The following is a 15050-nucleotide window of genomic DNA, read 5'->3' as shown; positions in this document are numbered from 1 at the left end:
CAAGCAGTCCTCTGCCTTGGTCTCCCAAAGTGCTGGCATTAGAGGTGTAAGCCACCATGCCTGGCTTTAATCCCTAAATTCTGTATGGACTGTAAATACTATTATGGACTGAGTTGTGCCCCACCCCAGTCATATGTTGAAGTTCTAAGTGCCAGTGTGACTGTTTAAAAATAGGACCTGTAGCAGATAATTAAGGTTAAACAAAGTCATGAGAGTGGGGCCCTAATCCAGTAGGGTTCCTCTTCATAAGAAGAGGAAAAGAGGGTTCTTTAAATTTCCCCACCCATCTTCATGTCTGTCTTTCTCCACCATGTGAGGACATAGTGAGAATGTGGCTTTCTACAAGCCAGGAAGATAGCTCTCACCAGAACCTGACCATGTTGGCACTTGATCTCACCCTTCCAACCTCCAGAACTATGTGAAAAAGTAAATTTCTGTTGTGTAAGCCACATAGTCTAGGGCATTTTATTATGTTAGACTGTATTAGGCCATTCTCTTGCATTGCTGTAAATAAATACATGGGACTGGTTAAGTTACAAAGAAACGGGGTTTAATTGGCTCACAGTTCTGCAGGCTATACAGGAAACATAGTGCTGGCATCAGCTTCTGGGGAGGACTCAGGGAGCTTTTTCTCCTGGCAGAAAGCAAAGCAGGAGTGGACACTTCACATAGTCAAAGCAGGAACAAGCAATGGAGAGAACGAGAGCTAAAGAGAGAGTAGAATGGGAGGTGCCACACTCTCTTAAATGACCAGATCTCATGAGAACTCACTATTACAAAACAGCACCAAGCCATGAGGGATCACCTCCATGATCTGAACCCCTTCTACTAGGCCCCACCTCCAGCACTGGGGATTACAATTCAACGTGAGAATTGGGTGGGGACAAATATGAAAACTATATAATCCTGCACCTGGCCTTTTCCAAATCTCATGTCCTTCTCACATTGAAAAATACAGTCATGCTTTCCCAATGGTCCCCCAATGTCTTAACTCATTTCCAGCATTAATTCAAAAGTCCAAAGTCTAAAACCTCATTTGAAATAAGGCAAATCCCTTCAATCTACAAGCCTGTAAAATCAAAAAGAGTTATTTATTCCCAATATACAATGGGGGTATAGGCACTAGGTAAACACTGATATTCCAAAAGGAAGAAATTGGCCAAAAGAGAGGAGCTAAAAGCCCCATGCAAGTTCAAAACCTAGCAGGGGCAGTCATTGAACTTTAAAGCTCCAAAATAATGTCTTTTGACTGCATGTCTCACATCCACAGCACACTGGTACAATGAGGGGGCTTCTAAGGCCTTGGTTAGCTCTGCCCTTTTAGCTTTGCAGGGTGCATCCTCCCCACACCCCGTAGCTGCTCTCACAGGTTGTTGAGTGCCTGCAGCTTTTCCAGGTGCAGGATACAAGCTGCTGGTCTGAGGTCTGGAGGGTGGTGATTCCCTTCTCACAGCTCTACTAGGGAGTGCCCCAGTGTAGACCAGATGTGAGGGTTCCAACTTCACATTTTCCCTTAGCACTACCCTAGTAGAGGTTCTCTGTTGGGGCTCTGCCCCTATAGCAGGCTTCTGCCTAGGCTTCCAGGCTTTTCCATACATCCTTTGAAAACTAGGTGGAAGGTGCCAAGCCTCATTCACTCTTGGACTTTGTGCACCTGCAGGCTTAACAACACATGGAGGCTGCCAAGACACAGCAGTTTGTGCTCTCCAGAGCAGCGGCACGACAGCATCTGGGGTCCTTTGAGCAGAGTCTGGACCCAGAGCTTCCAATGCAGTACAGTATCCTGAGGCTGTGCCAGGCAGTGGGGCTCTGGACCTGGCCCACATATTCATTCTTCCCTCCTAGGCCTCTGGGCCTATGATGGGAGGGGCTTCCATGAAGGTCTCTGAAATGCCTTCAAGGCCTTTTTCCCGTTGTCTTGGCTATCAGCACTGGGTGGGGTTTCGTTATGCAAATTTATCTAGCAATTGGTTGTTCCACAGCCTGCTTGAATTCCTCTCTCAAAAAAAGCTTTTTCTTTCTCTGCCACATGGTTAGGTGGAAAATTTTCCAAACTTTTATGCTGTGCTTCCCTTTTAAATATAAATTCCAACTCTTAATCTTTTCTTTGCTCCTGCTTCTGAGTGTAGGTTATTAGAAACAGTCGGGCCGCCTATTGAATGTATTGCTGCTCAGAAATTGCATCTGCTAGATACGTTGTATAGTCACTATGAAGCTCAAACTTCCAAAGACCCCTAGGGTATGGACACAATTCAGCCAAACTCTTTGCTAACACATAAAACGTGTGACCTTTACCCCAGTTCCCAGTAAGTTCCTCATTTCCATCACAGACCTCATCAGCCTGGATTTTGCTGTCCATATCACCATCAGCATTTTGGTCGCAATAATGTAACTAGTCTCTAAAAAATTCCAAAGGGGTTATTCTCGTTAATATTGATTGAGGTTGGGAAGCGAGGTTGTCCTGTTAGGGTTATAAAGATAGTTCGGGTGCTGTAAGCGCTTGTTTTTTCCTTCATTTTTCTATCTTCTTCTGAGCCCTCCAGACTCTTCCAACCTCAGCTTGTTACGCAGTTCCAAAGCTGCTTCCATATTTTTGGGTATCTTTATAGCAAACCCCACTCTTCAGTTCAAAGTATTAGGCTGTTCTTACATTGCTATAAAGAAATACCCAAGATTGGGTAATTTATTAAAAAAAAATTCAATAGGCTTATGGTTCTGCAATCCATACAGGAAACACAGTGTCCGCATCAGCTTCTGGGGAGGCTTCAGGGGGCTTTTACTCATGGTGGAGAGCAATGCAGGAGCAGGCACTTCACATAGTGAAAGCAGGAGCAAGCCAGAGAGACAGGGGTTGGGGAGGAAAAGAAAAGGGAGAATGCCGGGAGGAGGTGGCACACACTTTTAAGTGACTGGATCTTGTGAGAACTCACTATCCTGAAGACAGCACCAAGCCATGAGAGCTCTGCCCCCATTATCCAGTCACCTCCCTCCAGGCACCACCTCCAGCAATAGGGAATACAATTCAACATGAGATTTGGGGGGAGACAAACATCAGAACTATATCACAGTCTCAGCAGACTAATACACATATCCATGCAATAGTTTTAACACTCTCCTTTGTATGGACACTGTCTCCACCTGAATTGTCTTCATTACCATTCACCTGGACTTCTGAAGGAGCCACTTATATGAATACTTATTTAAGCACTCCCCTCTCTGATCCAATCATCTATATAATATTACCAGATTAAATTTCCTAATTATGCCGTTCTTGAATTTAAAACCTTCAGCGGTCCACTTTCACCTACAAAATTAAATATATTTAATTGAATAGCCTCCTCAGATTGTCATTCAGGGTCATTACTTCCTATATAGAGCCAATTTAGCTTTCCATCCAATTACTGCTCTTCTTGTGTGTCATACTCCAGGCTAGGTATTTTTCCAAACACCCCCTGGGCTTTGATTCTTCTGTTACTTTGTTTCTGCGGTGTCCTGTCCATTGTCTGAATTGGTCTCCTTCCCACTCCGTCTCCACCTATCAAAATTCCTTACCTCCTTCAAGGACTAACTCAAATGCAACTTCCTCTGTGAATCTTTATCTTCATAACAGGATTTTTCTCCCCTTCATTGATCTCCCAAAAGCTCTGTTAGTATTTCCTTGTGACAATAGGAATTTTTTTTTTCCATCATGGCTTTTTGTTTTTTGGCTTTTTCACAACCTCCTTTATCCCACTAGATTCTAATTAAGTGAACTCTTTAAGATTAAAGAACACTGGATCCCTAAAATACCCAATGATGCTAAAAAAACAAAACAAAACAAACAAAAAACAACCAAAAAACCCTACCCAGTTGGGTACGGTGGCTTATGCCTGTAATCTCAGCAATTTCAGAGGGTGGATCACTTGAGCCCAGGAGTTTGAGACCAGCCTGTACAATATAGGGAAACTCTATCTCTACAAAAAAAATAGAAAAATTAGTTGGGCATGGTGGTGCATGCCTGTAGTCCCAGCAACTCAGGAGGCTGAGGTGGCAGGATCGTCTGAGGCTGGGGAGGTCGAGACTGGAGTGAGCCATGATCATGCCAATGCACTCCAGCCGAGACAACAGAGTGAGACCCTGTCTCAAAAACAAAAAAGAAAAAACAAAAAAACAAAAAAACAAAACAAAAAAGCCTATTCTATATCTTAAAATATGAGAATTACAAGAATTACAAACAAATAAAAAACATTGCCATTTTTAATGGAATTTTTAAAATATCTTATAACTGCAGTATTGCCAACATTTGTTTCTGTAAGGTGTAACTCCAGTAGTAACTTTTGTGTTACTTAAGGAGCAACAATTTCTGTAACTTTAACAAGGCAGAAGCATAAGAAATATAAAAATTGTGAATTTTCAGCTCACAATTAACTTTGATAATCCAATAGCTAAAAATTATCTGCTATTTTCATTTTGTCCTCCTTGTGAGGTATAATCAGGCCTATTTTAGTTTGACATAGGCTTTATAATGTTATCTGACCATCACAGTATGATTAATAATATGGAGGCATGAAGTCATTTCTCATTGGGGTGGGGATGTGGCAGGAGGGAAGAAGAGCTTTACCAATCAACTCAAGATTATTTGCTGACATTTATCTTACCTTTTAGGTGAGGAGAAAGAGACAGAGGATGGAGAATTGGTGCTTTTAGTATGCTGATACCTTAAGCCACCTGGAAGCAGATGCTAAATCCTATTGAAAAGAATTTTATTTGTGTTTTGCTTAGGGCATTGTTTAGCAAAATACTACATGAAAACTCTTGACCTGTGTGTTTGAAATGGCAGATGTTCACAGTGAGGACTGAGCCTTGGGGCAACATCAATCTTCACAATTCTGTGCCTATTTACTCAATAACTGGCTTGGTTGGGGGGAAGAAAAAAAGTTCCAGGGAGTCATTTACAAAGCAGCTGCTCCTGGCACTGCAAATGAAAGTGTTCTTCTTAAGATAAGAAAAGCAAGCAAACAAACAGAAGCCACAGGACAGCTTGAGCCCACCAGGTCAAAAATGAATACCTCTATTCTCTCAGAACTGTGTTTCTAATTTTTATATAAAAATTGTATATATTTAAGGTGTACAACATGATGTTTTGAGATATATATAGATATATATACACGCAGTGAATTGATTACTAGAGTGAAGCAAATTAACATGTCTGTCTCCTCACACAGTTATTGTTTTAAAAAATAAGAATACCTGAAATCTATTCTTCTAGCAAATTTTCAGTATACCTTACAATATTATTAACTATAGTCATCATGCTGTGCATTAGACCTCTAGGTTTAGTCATCCTGTATAACTGTGACCTTATATCTTTTGGCCAACATGTCCTCATTTTGCCAACCTCCCCACCTCCTGATAACCACCATGCTACTCTGCTTCTATTAGTTCAGCTTTTTAAGATTCCACATAAGTGAGATTATGCAGTATTTTTCTGTGTCTGGCTTATTCCACTTACCATAAGGCCTTTCAGGGTTTTCCTGTTTTTGCAAATGTCAGGATCTCCCTTTTAAAGTCTTAATAATATTCCATTGTGGGCCGGGCGCGGTGGCTCAAGCCTGTAATCCCAGCACTTTGGGAGGCCGAGACGGGCGGATCACGAGGTCAGGAGATCGAGACCATCCTGGTTAACACAATGAAACCCCGTCTCCACTAAAAATACAAAAAAAATTAGCCGGGCGTGGTGGCGGCGCCTGTAGTCCCAGCTACTCGGGAGGCTGAGGCAGGAGAATGGCGGGAACCCGGGAGGTGGAGCTTGCAGTGAGCCGAGATCGCGCCACTGCACTCCAGCCTGGGCGACAGAGCGAGACTCCGCCTCAAAAAAAAAAAAAATAATAATAATAATATTCCATTGTGTATAGTATTTCACAATTTTTTAATCCATTCATCTGTTGATGGACACCGGTTGTTTTCATATTTTGGCTATTGTGAATAATGCTGCAATGAACACAGGAGTGCAGATATGTCTTCAAGGTACCGACTTCATTTTCTTTGTGTATTTTCCCTGTAGTGGGATTGCTGGATCAAATTGTAGTTCCCTTTTTAATTTCTTGAAGAACCTCCATACTGCTTTCCATAGCGCTTGTACCAATTTACATTTCCATCAACAATATACAATGTTCCCTTTCCTTTTCCCCACATCCAACACTTACTTTTTTATTTTTTTAATGATAGCCATACTAACAGGTGAGAGATAGCTATTTCATTGTGGTTTTTTATTTTCATTTCTCTGATGATTTCTGATACTAAACACCTTTTCATAAACTTGTTAGCCATTGTCATGTCTTCTTTGGGAAAATGTCTATTTGGGGTCCTTTGCTCATTTTAAAATTGTTGTTTTTAGTTGTTTGCTTTGAGATATTGTTTCATGTGTGTTCCTTATATATTTTGGATTTTTTTTTTCTTTTTCTTTTTCTTTTCTTTTTTTTTTTAAGACACGGTCTCACTCTGTTGCCCAGGGGGGAGTTCAGTGCACAGTCACAGCTCACTGCAGCCTCGACTTCCTCCTGGGCTCAATCGAACCTGCCACCTCAGCCTCCTGGGTAGCTGGGACAACAGGTGCACATCACAATGCCCAGCTAATTTTTTGTATTCTTTGTAAAGATGAGGTTTTTCCATGTTGCCCAGACTGGTCTCAAACTCCTGGACTCAAGCACTACACCCTCCTTGGCCTCCCAAATTGCTGGGATTACAGGCATGAGCCCCCACACCCAGCCCTATATTTTGGATATGAACCCCTTATCAGATATATGGTTTGCAAATATTTTCTCCCATTGTCTAGGTTACCTTTTTATTTTGTTTATTGTTTCCTTTTGTGGACAGTTTGATGTAGCCCCACCTGTTTATTTCTGCTTGTGATGCCTGAGCTCTTGGTGTCATATTCAAAAAATCATGGCAAAGTCAATGTCAATAAGCTTATTCCCTGTGTTTTCTTCTAGGAGTTTTATGGTTTCAGGTCTTACATTTAAGTTTTCATTCCATTTTGAGTTGATTTTTGTGTATGATGTAAGATAAAAGTCCATTTTCATTCTTTTGCATGTAGTACCCAGTTTAACCTAACACAGTTTGTTGAAGAGACTGTCCTTTCAGTGGAAGTTATATAAGGCAAGGATGGGACTTTATTTTCTTATTCTCACCACAAAGGGTATTTTCAACTGTTTTTTTAAATTTGACATAGAATTGGAAAAAATACAACAGTAAGCACCTTTATTCATTTAACAATATGTATTGATATTTTGTGTGCTGAAAACGTTGGGTTCAAATACAAAGTTCACATATCTGAAAGAGTATTAATATTTTGAATACAGTTGGTTTTTGAATCATGCTGTATTGAAACTCTATCTCTACTAAAAAATGCAAATATTAGCTGGGCATGGTGACGCGCCCCTGTAATCCCAGATACTCGGGAGACTGAGGCAGGAGAATCACTTGAACCCAGGAGGTGGAGATTGCAGTGAGCTGAGATCGTGCCACTGCACTCTAGCCTGGTTGACAGAGCAAGACCTTGTCTCCGAAACAAAAAAAAAAAAAAAAAGAGAGAGAGACTAAGGAAGATTTTTCTTGGACATGGGGCTTCCAGTGTTGGGGAGGAGGAACACTGGAAGAGGGACAAGTAAGTTGGAATGTCTTTCCAAACACATCATGGAACACATAAAGAAGTCAGGCTCCTGTATCATAAAACTCAACTTAAAAAAAAAAAAAATTCCACAATATCATTTTGTTTTTGCTATGAAGGTATATATTTGGGAGTGCATATAGAAGAAATGAAATCCAGTCTATTTAAAAGAATATTAAAGATATCAGGATGCTGATCTGTGTCAAAGAGCAATTAGCAAGAAGTAGCTATAGTCAAATGATAAATTGAGGCCTAAAACTTGCAAGTAAACAAATGGGCAGGTTCAGGTTAGACTTTCCCTGACTCCAGGCAACTAGTGAACCACTTTCTCTTTTTAAAGAGTTGTTAAGTGGCAGTATCATCCTGGTATTCATTGCTCAGTATGCATTTATTGATTATAGAGCAGGTTTTTGTATGAGACATCATGAAATCCTAGGATGACAGCATCACTTATTTTATATTGTAGTAAAATATATGTAACATACAATTTAATATTTTAACCATTTTAAATGGTTCAGTTTTGTGGCATTAAGTACATTTGCATTGCTGTGCAAGCTATCATTTTTTCCCTAGTGAATATTTAGATCTAAATCACAATCCCTTTCCACTGTCTCCTTTTTTCTTAGGGGATAATGATTGATAATATGATTAAAATGAACACATATGCAGTGTATCCACTCTGTCTTTCATAGCCTAGTGTTCTTATGTACATTCTGTTTTAGCCATCTCTTGCACACACAATAGTGCACATGCAACCCAGCCACACATCCACTGAGTGTGTTGAATCACTGTCCTTCCTGCTCTCTTAGCATTTTTTCTTCATATTTTAGAAACATATTTTTCTCTTTTTTCCTTTACTCTCCTAGTATTTTTATTTTAAATTTCTCATGCTTTCTCTTTAAATTTGTGGAGCAAAACAAAAAATAAACAAATAAGAAACTATGCTTAACAGGAATGTTCCAAATATTCTCAGTTTATGGCACCCTTAGTATCTCAGTAATTTTGTTTTCAAGGTGCCTCTAGGCCAAAAGATGTACCTGACAGTTTCATTTAAATAACATAATATGTTTAAGTCCTAACAACTTAATAGCCTTTTGAAAAAATAATACACATAAATTGAAAGCAAATCTATTTTTGTTTTTGAAAGCAAACCCACAATCACTTACTAATGGGATTTGTGCCTGTTGAATACTGCCCAGCCCTCAAACCTTGCAGTCACACTGGACACTATTATTCTTATTTCCTTTAATTTTTTATGGAAAAAAGGTTTTTGGTAATTCTTACTTCATGTTGATTTTCATGCAGTATTTGCTTTTATATCACATACATCATCAAAACCCAACCTTGCAAAGCTGTAACATCATTGAGAGGAATGTAGCATGATCTAATATTGAAACCGCAAACCACTTTAAGTTAATAGTTTTTATGCTGCCTAATGGATATTGCTGTGGGTTTTTTGTTTTTGTTTTTGTTTTCATATATTGAAAACATTTTGGCCAGGCGCAGTGGCTTTTGCCTGTAATCCCAGCACTTTGAGAGGCCAAGGTGGGTGGATTGCTTGAGTTCAGGAGTTTGAGACCAGCCTGGGGGACGTGGTGAAACTGCATCTGTACAAAAAATACAAAACTTAGGCAGAGTGGTTCACGCTTGCAATTCCAGCTACTATGGAAGCTGAGGTGGGAGGACTGATTGAGCCAGGGAAGTTGAGGCTGTAGTGAGCCATGATCACACCCCTGCACTCCAGACTAAGTGACAGAGTAAGACCCTGTCTCAAAAAAAATAAAAGATAAAGAAAACATTTTACCATTCCCCTGAGAGTTTACAATGGTGCCCTGGGCCACCATGACAGTTAGGGAGCTGTTGGCTTTATAGCCAAAAAATAGTATTTTTATCCAAGTAAAATAATGTCAGTTGTTTGAAATCAAGATAGATATACTGAAGGCATTAATCTTAAATGTCCTTTATAATTTCCTCAGATACTTAAAAAAAATCTCCACAGATGTATCAACCTATCATTTCGTTATTATAGGACAAAGTTTACTTTTCTTAAACAGCTGCCCTTAGGATTAAAAATCAACTATTTCATATTTAGTTGTATTTTCTGTGGTTTACTAGTATTTTCTTTGTCTTATTTTATACTCTTCTTTTCAGTAAATAACTAGTTTTAGGCTAATTTAGTTTTTGGACTTAGCATAGGAGTCTAATAATGAAACATTTCTAACGTGTACAAGAACATATGCTGTTTTCTATCCAATTAACTCACAAACATGCTTCTAGAACCTAACTTGCTTTTTAATTACAGACTGCCGTAGATGCTCCCTATGGCGAGTGGAGTCTCTTGTCAGTTTGAAGTTGTTTTGTTTACTATCTGTTCAAGAGGCAGGCTGACTTTTGGCACCAAAGTTTTTTTTTTTTTTTGTCCCTGGTTTACCTTCTTTAAACCTTGATTTGACAACATGCTTTTCTGCATATTTATTTCTCAGCATATTTTAGTAGCAAGGCTTAGGTGCAAGAAACCAATGGAAAGATTGATCGTTTACCACTGGAATTGTCTTATTTGAACTTTACTACCATTAGCAAAGGTTTAGACTGATTGTCAACCCAGGACTAAAAATCTACAGACTCTCTGTGCATATTAAATCAGATTAAAGACCTGTGTCAGTCTGTACAGACTTTTCTAACATAAAAGAACAGAAATGTATTTTTCACAGTTCTGGAAGCAGAGAAGTTCAAGATCAAGGCAGCAGCAGATTGGTTTTGCTGAGGTCCTGCTTCCTGTTTTTCCCTCCGCCTTCATATGGCAGGCAGAAGGTGTGAGAGCGCTTTCTGTGATCTCATGCATAAAGGCACAGTCCACTTTTTATATTTCTGGGATCTCTTTTGTAGGGGCACTAATCACCTTCCAAAGGCCCCACCTCTAAATATCACATTGGGGGACTAGGATCTCAACATATGAATTTGGGGTGGAGGGGACATAAGCATTCAGTCTTATGACAGGATCAAAATGCATGAGTTTTATTATTTTTGATTAAACATCTCTTAAGAGCAATGGTAGTATATTAGGAACAGAATGTGTTAAAAATTCTTTTTGGTTGGTTGTTTTAGAATATGAGCATAGGACTTCTACTTTAAATAAGTATAAAATAAAAATAGGACGTAATTTTGGCATTTAATGTATGTTTTTTTCCAATAAAATGTAGAACGTACTTGTAAGCTTAAAGTTGTATTATACGTAACCGTTGTGTGGATGTGTTTCAGTCAGTGCATTTTACGGAGTGAGGAACAAGTCACTTCTGATTTTATCTTCCTCGTTAGTGAAAGAAAAAGCCAGATTGTTCAACTGATTTAACTTACTGGGTATTTTTCTCTTCTTCTTTTAGATTTTATTGATCTAATCCAAAGTATCTTATAACTTCTGGCTGGAATTAAGGTCAGTACTGTATTTGTGTCAATCATGAATAAACTGTGAAATAAAATAAAGGCATCATGGGTCTTTAGATAGCTGCATCAAAAATATGCTTGCAATGTGTGGTAAAGCTGAAATTTAGTAAAACCTGGATATATTTCAGAGTTGGCTTACTAGCAAACATGGTTCCCTGAGTACTGTTTGTTTTTCTAATTAGTATAATTTATTTGGTTTTTGAATATTGAATTTATTTCATCTTACTACTACCTGAGTTTCAAATAATGAAAAAAAAATCCAACTCGAATTCATTTGTTTAATTAACAGAAATATTAAAAGAATGACTTCTTGGAAGTCTGACCTTTCAAAGAATGGTCAGCTTGCTGAATTTGCAGGAAAACATTTTGAATTCCACAATTATATACCCAACGAGGATGTATTTCCTAAAGAGGATAGAGTTGAAAACGTACTTTTCAGTAAAAAATTTCAGTTAGCAGAGTGTCAAGATGTCATTCCTTTTGTTCTGTGCTTTCACTAATTGGCTTTAATTGAGACTTGAAACTAGCTTAACTGAGTTTAGAGTACTAACAGAAACTCAGAAGGCCCTCACAGCAATAAGCTTGGGATTTTATTTATGCCTTCTATTTTTTTTTTTTTGAACATGTATTCAGATTAAAAAAAAAAACTAAACACTGAATGAAATGAAGACTTTTATTGCTTATAAAAGAACAACATGCCAGGTGTTGCTAAACTTTTTGTATAGGCTTTTGATTAATAATTAACATAAAGGAAAACATTAGCTTTTCATTTACCCTTACACTAATCAGGAATTTTCTCTTTAAAGCCCATGTTTAACCCTTCCGATTGCAGTGTCTGTCATATAACAGGCACACTGTAAATATGTACCTTTTCTGGCCTCAATTCTGACCTCACTTTCCTGCAGCCAAATGCACATAAACACACAGACACACAGACACTCTCTCTCTCTCTCTCTCTCTCTCTCTCACACACACACACACACACACACACACACACAAACACACACACACACACACAGATGAAAAACTACGATTATTTCTCTTTTCAGGTACAAACTGTGCTTTCCTATCTTCGAAATCTGTATAGAATGAAGCAAATAGAATATATTAAAATTATGCCTATAGATAATTGGAAACTTAATAAAGAAAAAAGGTGAAATGTCTACAAGTATTGATTTAAAGTCTATAAACTATATTATTTTATTAAGTGTTTTCATTTAGTTCGGGGTCAAATTTATTGAAGTCTCTCTTTTTTATTCACTTTTTAGCATATACTATGGAGATTTGTGAACATTTAAATGTGCAATTTTTAAAGACTTTTTGAACTTTTTTCTACTTTTACCCCTTACTAGACCCTATCCCATCCACCTACAAAACCAAAATTACAAGTAGAATGAGATTTTTGTAAAGTATACATCATTGAATCAGTAACATTTTTAATGCACAGAGTTAAGTTTTAATAATAAATCTGTATGAGAGGTAAACTTTTCCTTTCTCTTCTTTAATAAGAAGTAAACTCTTCCCTTCCTGATTTTTTATTATATAGTTGATATGGTAAACACAGCAGTTTGCAATCTCATCTTGCTTTGACCACTTTCCAGAAAGAAAACTGAAAAGAAAGAAGATTTTTGTTAGATTATAAAAAAAGTAACCGTAATGCATAAAAAATTTTCATAATCTGATTCCCTAACCATCTTCCACATGGAGATTTCTGTTGTGAGAATATGAAAATTGAGTGTGTTTGGTCAAGATGACTTGCCTATTTTCAAATTAATAAATACATATACCAGTGAAAATAAAGTGTACATAGAAATGGAAACATGTTTAAACCTCTCTTTCTATCAGGTGTTCCCACTTGGATATGTGTGGTTTAGTATTTATTAGTATTGTTTTCCCTTCTATCTGAAAATGAAAATAATATTAAATTACATTCGATTAATCAGTTACCTAAATCACATTTTGTAAAAGCAGTTAAATGTAGTAAGTCTCTTAAAAATATATTAACTCACCAGAAACAGCCAAGTTATCAAAACAGAATATATATAATGGACATTACCATTTTTTTCAACTGTAACTAAGTACTTTTGGTTTAAGATGAGAGTTTCCCTCACAGAAAAATCATGTTTTTTTGTGAAAATATTAGCTGAGCAAAATAACTAGTGTTGCCAGATAAACACAAGCTACCGATAGAGGTATATAAAATAGAACATCAGAAATGCCATTGCAATATTTTATCAATTCTGTGATGCATGTAATTTTACATTACATTATGTAAAATTAAGTTATGCTATAGTTAAATTGACAGCATTTTTTTTTTTCCTGGTAGTAAATGAGGTGTGTCTTGTAATGAATGGTATCTTAGATTTTATGAAACACAATGTTACTGAATTTAGACTGGAAACGTGTTTTAATCTCCTAAAGTTATTCCAAAAAAATGTCAGAATGAAGTCCAGAAACAAGGAAGGTAAATTTGGCATTGATTCTTAGCAACATTTTAGGCCACACTTTTTGCCTTTTAAAAAAATATGTATTGGTTTTTCTGATCTACTTCTTTTTCTTTATTATTAATACTACTACCAGCATTTTCGTATATTTTCCTCCAATTTTTGTCATGGTTTGTTTTCATGAAAGGTAAATTAAATTTTCTATTCTATACATTCCAGTTACTTGAAAAGGTGATTTTTAATGGCTCTGTGATATACTATCCTGTGGATATTTCATAATTTATTTCACCATTTGCCCATTGTTGGACATTCAGACCATTTTTAATATCTCACTATTATAAATAGCACTTCAACAAATATGCTTCTAAAATGTTTATGTTCATTGCTGACATTGTACTTAGGATCAATTTGTAGAAGTGGGATTATGTAGTGTAAAGAAATAAATATATTTGAGGTGACTAATGTGTACATTGTGAGTGTTCCACAAAATTATATACCAATATGCACTTCACTGGTAGCAGAAGCAGTCTGAGTTTTGCAATACTCATGCCAATATTGGAATTAGGATTTTAAAAATTTCACAGTTTGATAAGCAAATGATGGCTTCTCAATTTTAAAATATAAAATAGGAAACAAGTGCTTGTAAAGGAATACTCATGGGTCATTAAAAGTATCAATCTAAACAGCATAACTTGTTTTTTAGTTAGAATGAATAGGTAATGTTAATTTCATTGGTTCTGCCACTGCCAGCCTGGGAAGGCTGTTTGATCTTATGCTGTTGAAGACAGAATCAAAAGCTAAATGATTTTCATCCTTATAAAGATAGATGATCATGTTAATTATATTAATTATAGTTTTCTTGAGAAAGAGGTTGAGGACTCTAAGGAATGGGACAAGGGAGATGATCTTTAATAGAGTTCTCAAGTTTACTTACAGTGGAAATACTGCTCAACAAGTGACATGAGGTGCAATAGCTTTTCTGGAATTGTTTGGAATGCTGTGAGCAGAAAGGACTAATATTACTCTACAAATCTAAAAGTAAAATGTCATATTGTGTGCTAGCTAGTGCTTAGATATTTTATAAATTTCTCTCCTCAAAATTTTAAAAATACTTACTTTTCTATATTGATACTATCTTTTCGTCTCATTTTGCAAAATCAAAAGTTAAAAAGAAAATATTGGATATAACTTGTTGCTATTTTGTATGCGTTTCTTCTTCATCCTATACACTAACCTTTTATCCTTCCTCTAATGCAGTCAGTACTTAGCATATATATTCCATGAAGACCCTACCTCCAACCCCATCCTATCTTGCTCCCAGAGAGGGATCATGTTCGTCAGACTGACACCTAGTGCTAAGGGATACATTGCTTAACACAAGGCTGTCAGTGCTATAAGACTTCCCCTGCCTTTGCAATTGCACTTGACTATATTAAAGTGTTCTGGTGGTATCGGTTGAAGTACCCGAGCTTGAAATTAGGTGAATTCATGCTTTCTTGGTGCTTAGAATTCTTAAA

At 37.2% G+C, this 15050-nt stretch overlaps 1 protein-coding gene across 2 annotated transcripts in view; it reads left to right on the top strand.

The window, feature by feature from the left end:
• The window catches only part of MAP2 (microtubule associated protein 2), a 310528-nt gene that overhangs the window by 71644 nt on the left and 223834 nt on the right, over nt 1-15050 (top strand). The window contains exon 3 of one of the 2 annotated variants that reach the window (XM_050752604.1): nt 11029-11078. The exons of the other annotated variant lie outside the window; for it this stretch is intronic. The gene's annotated coding sequence lies outside the window, so the exon portion shown is untranslated. The remainder of the gene's footprint in view (nt 1-11028; nt 11079-15050) is intronic. 2 annotated transcript variants of the gene reach the window in all.

The sequence above is a fragment of the Macaca thibetana genome, chromosome 12, assembly GCF_024542745.1.
Source record: "Macaca thibetana thibetana isolate TM-01 chromosome 12, ASM2454274v1, whole genome shotgun sequence".
NCBI classification, from domain to species: domain Eukaryota; kingdom Metazoa; phylum Chordata; class Mammalia; order Primates; family Cercopithecidae; genus Macaca; species Macaca thibetana.
Note: the sequence above shows the minus strand (reverse complement) of the source record. Positions and strands in the feature narration are given on the sequence as shown.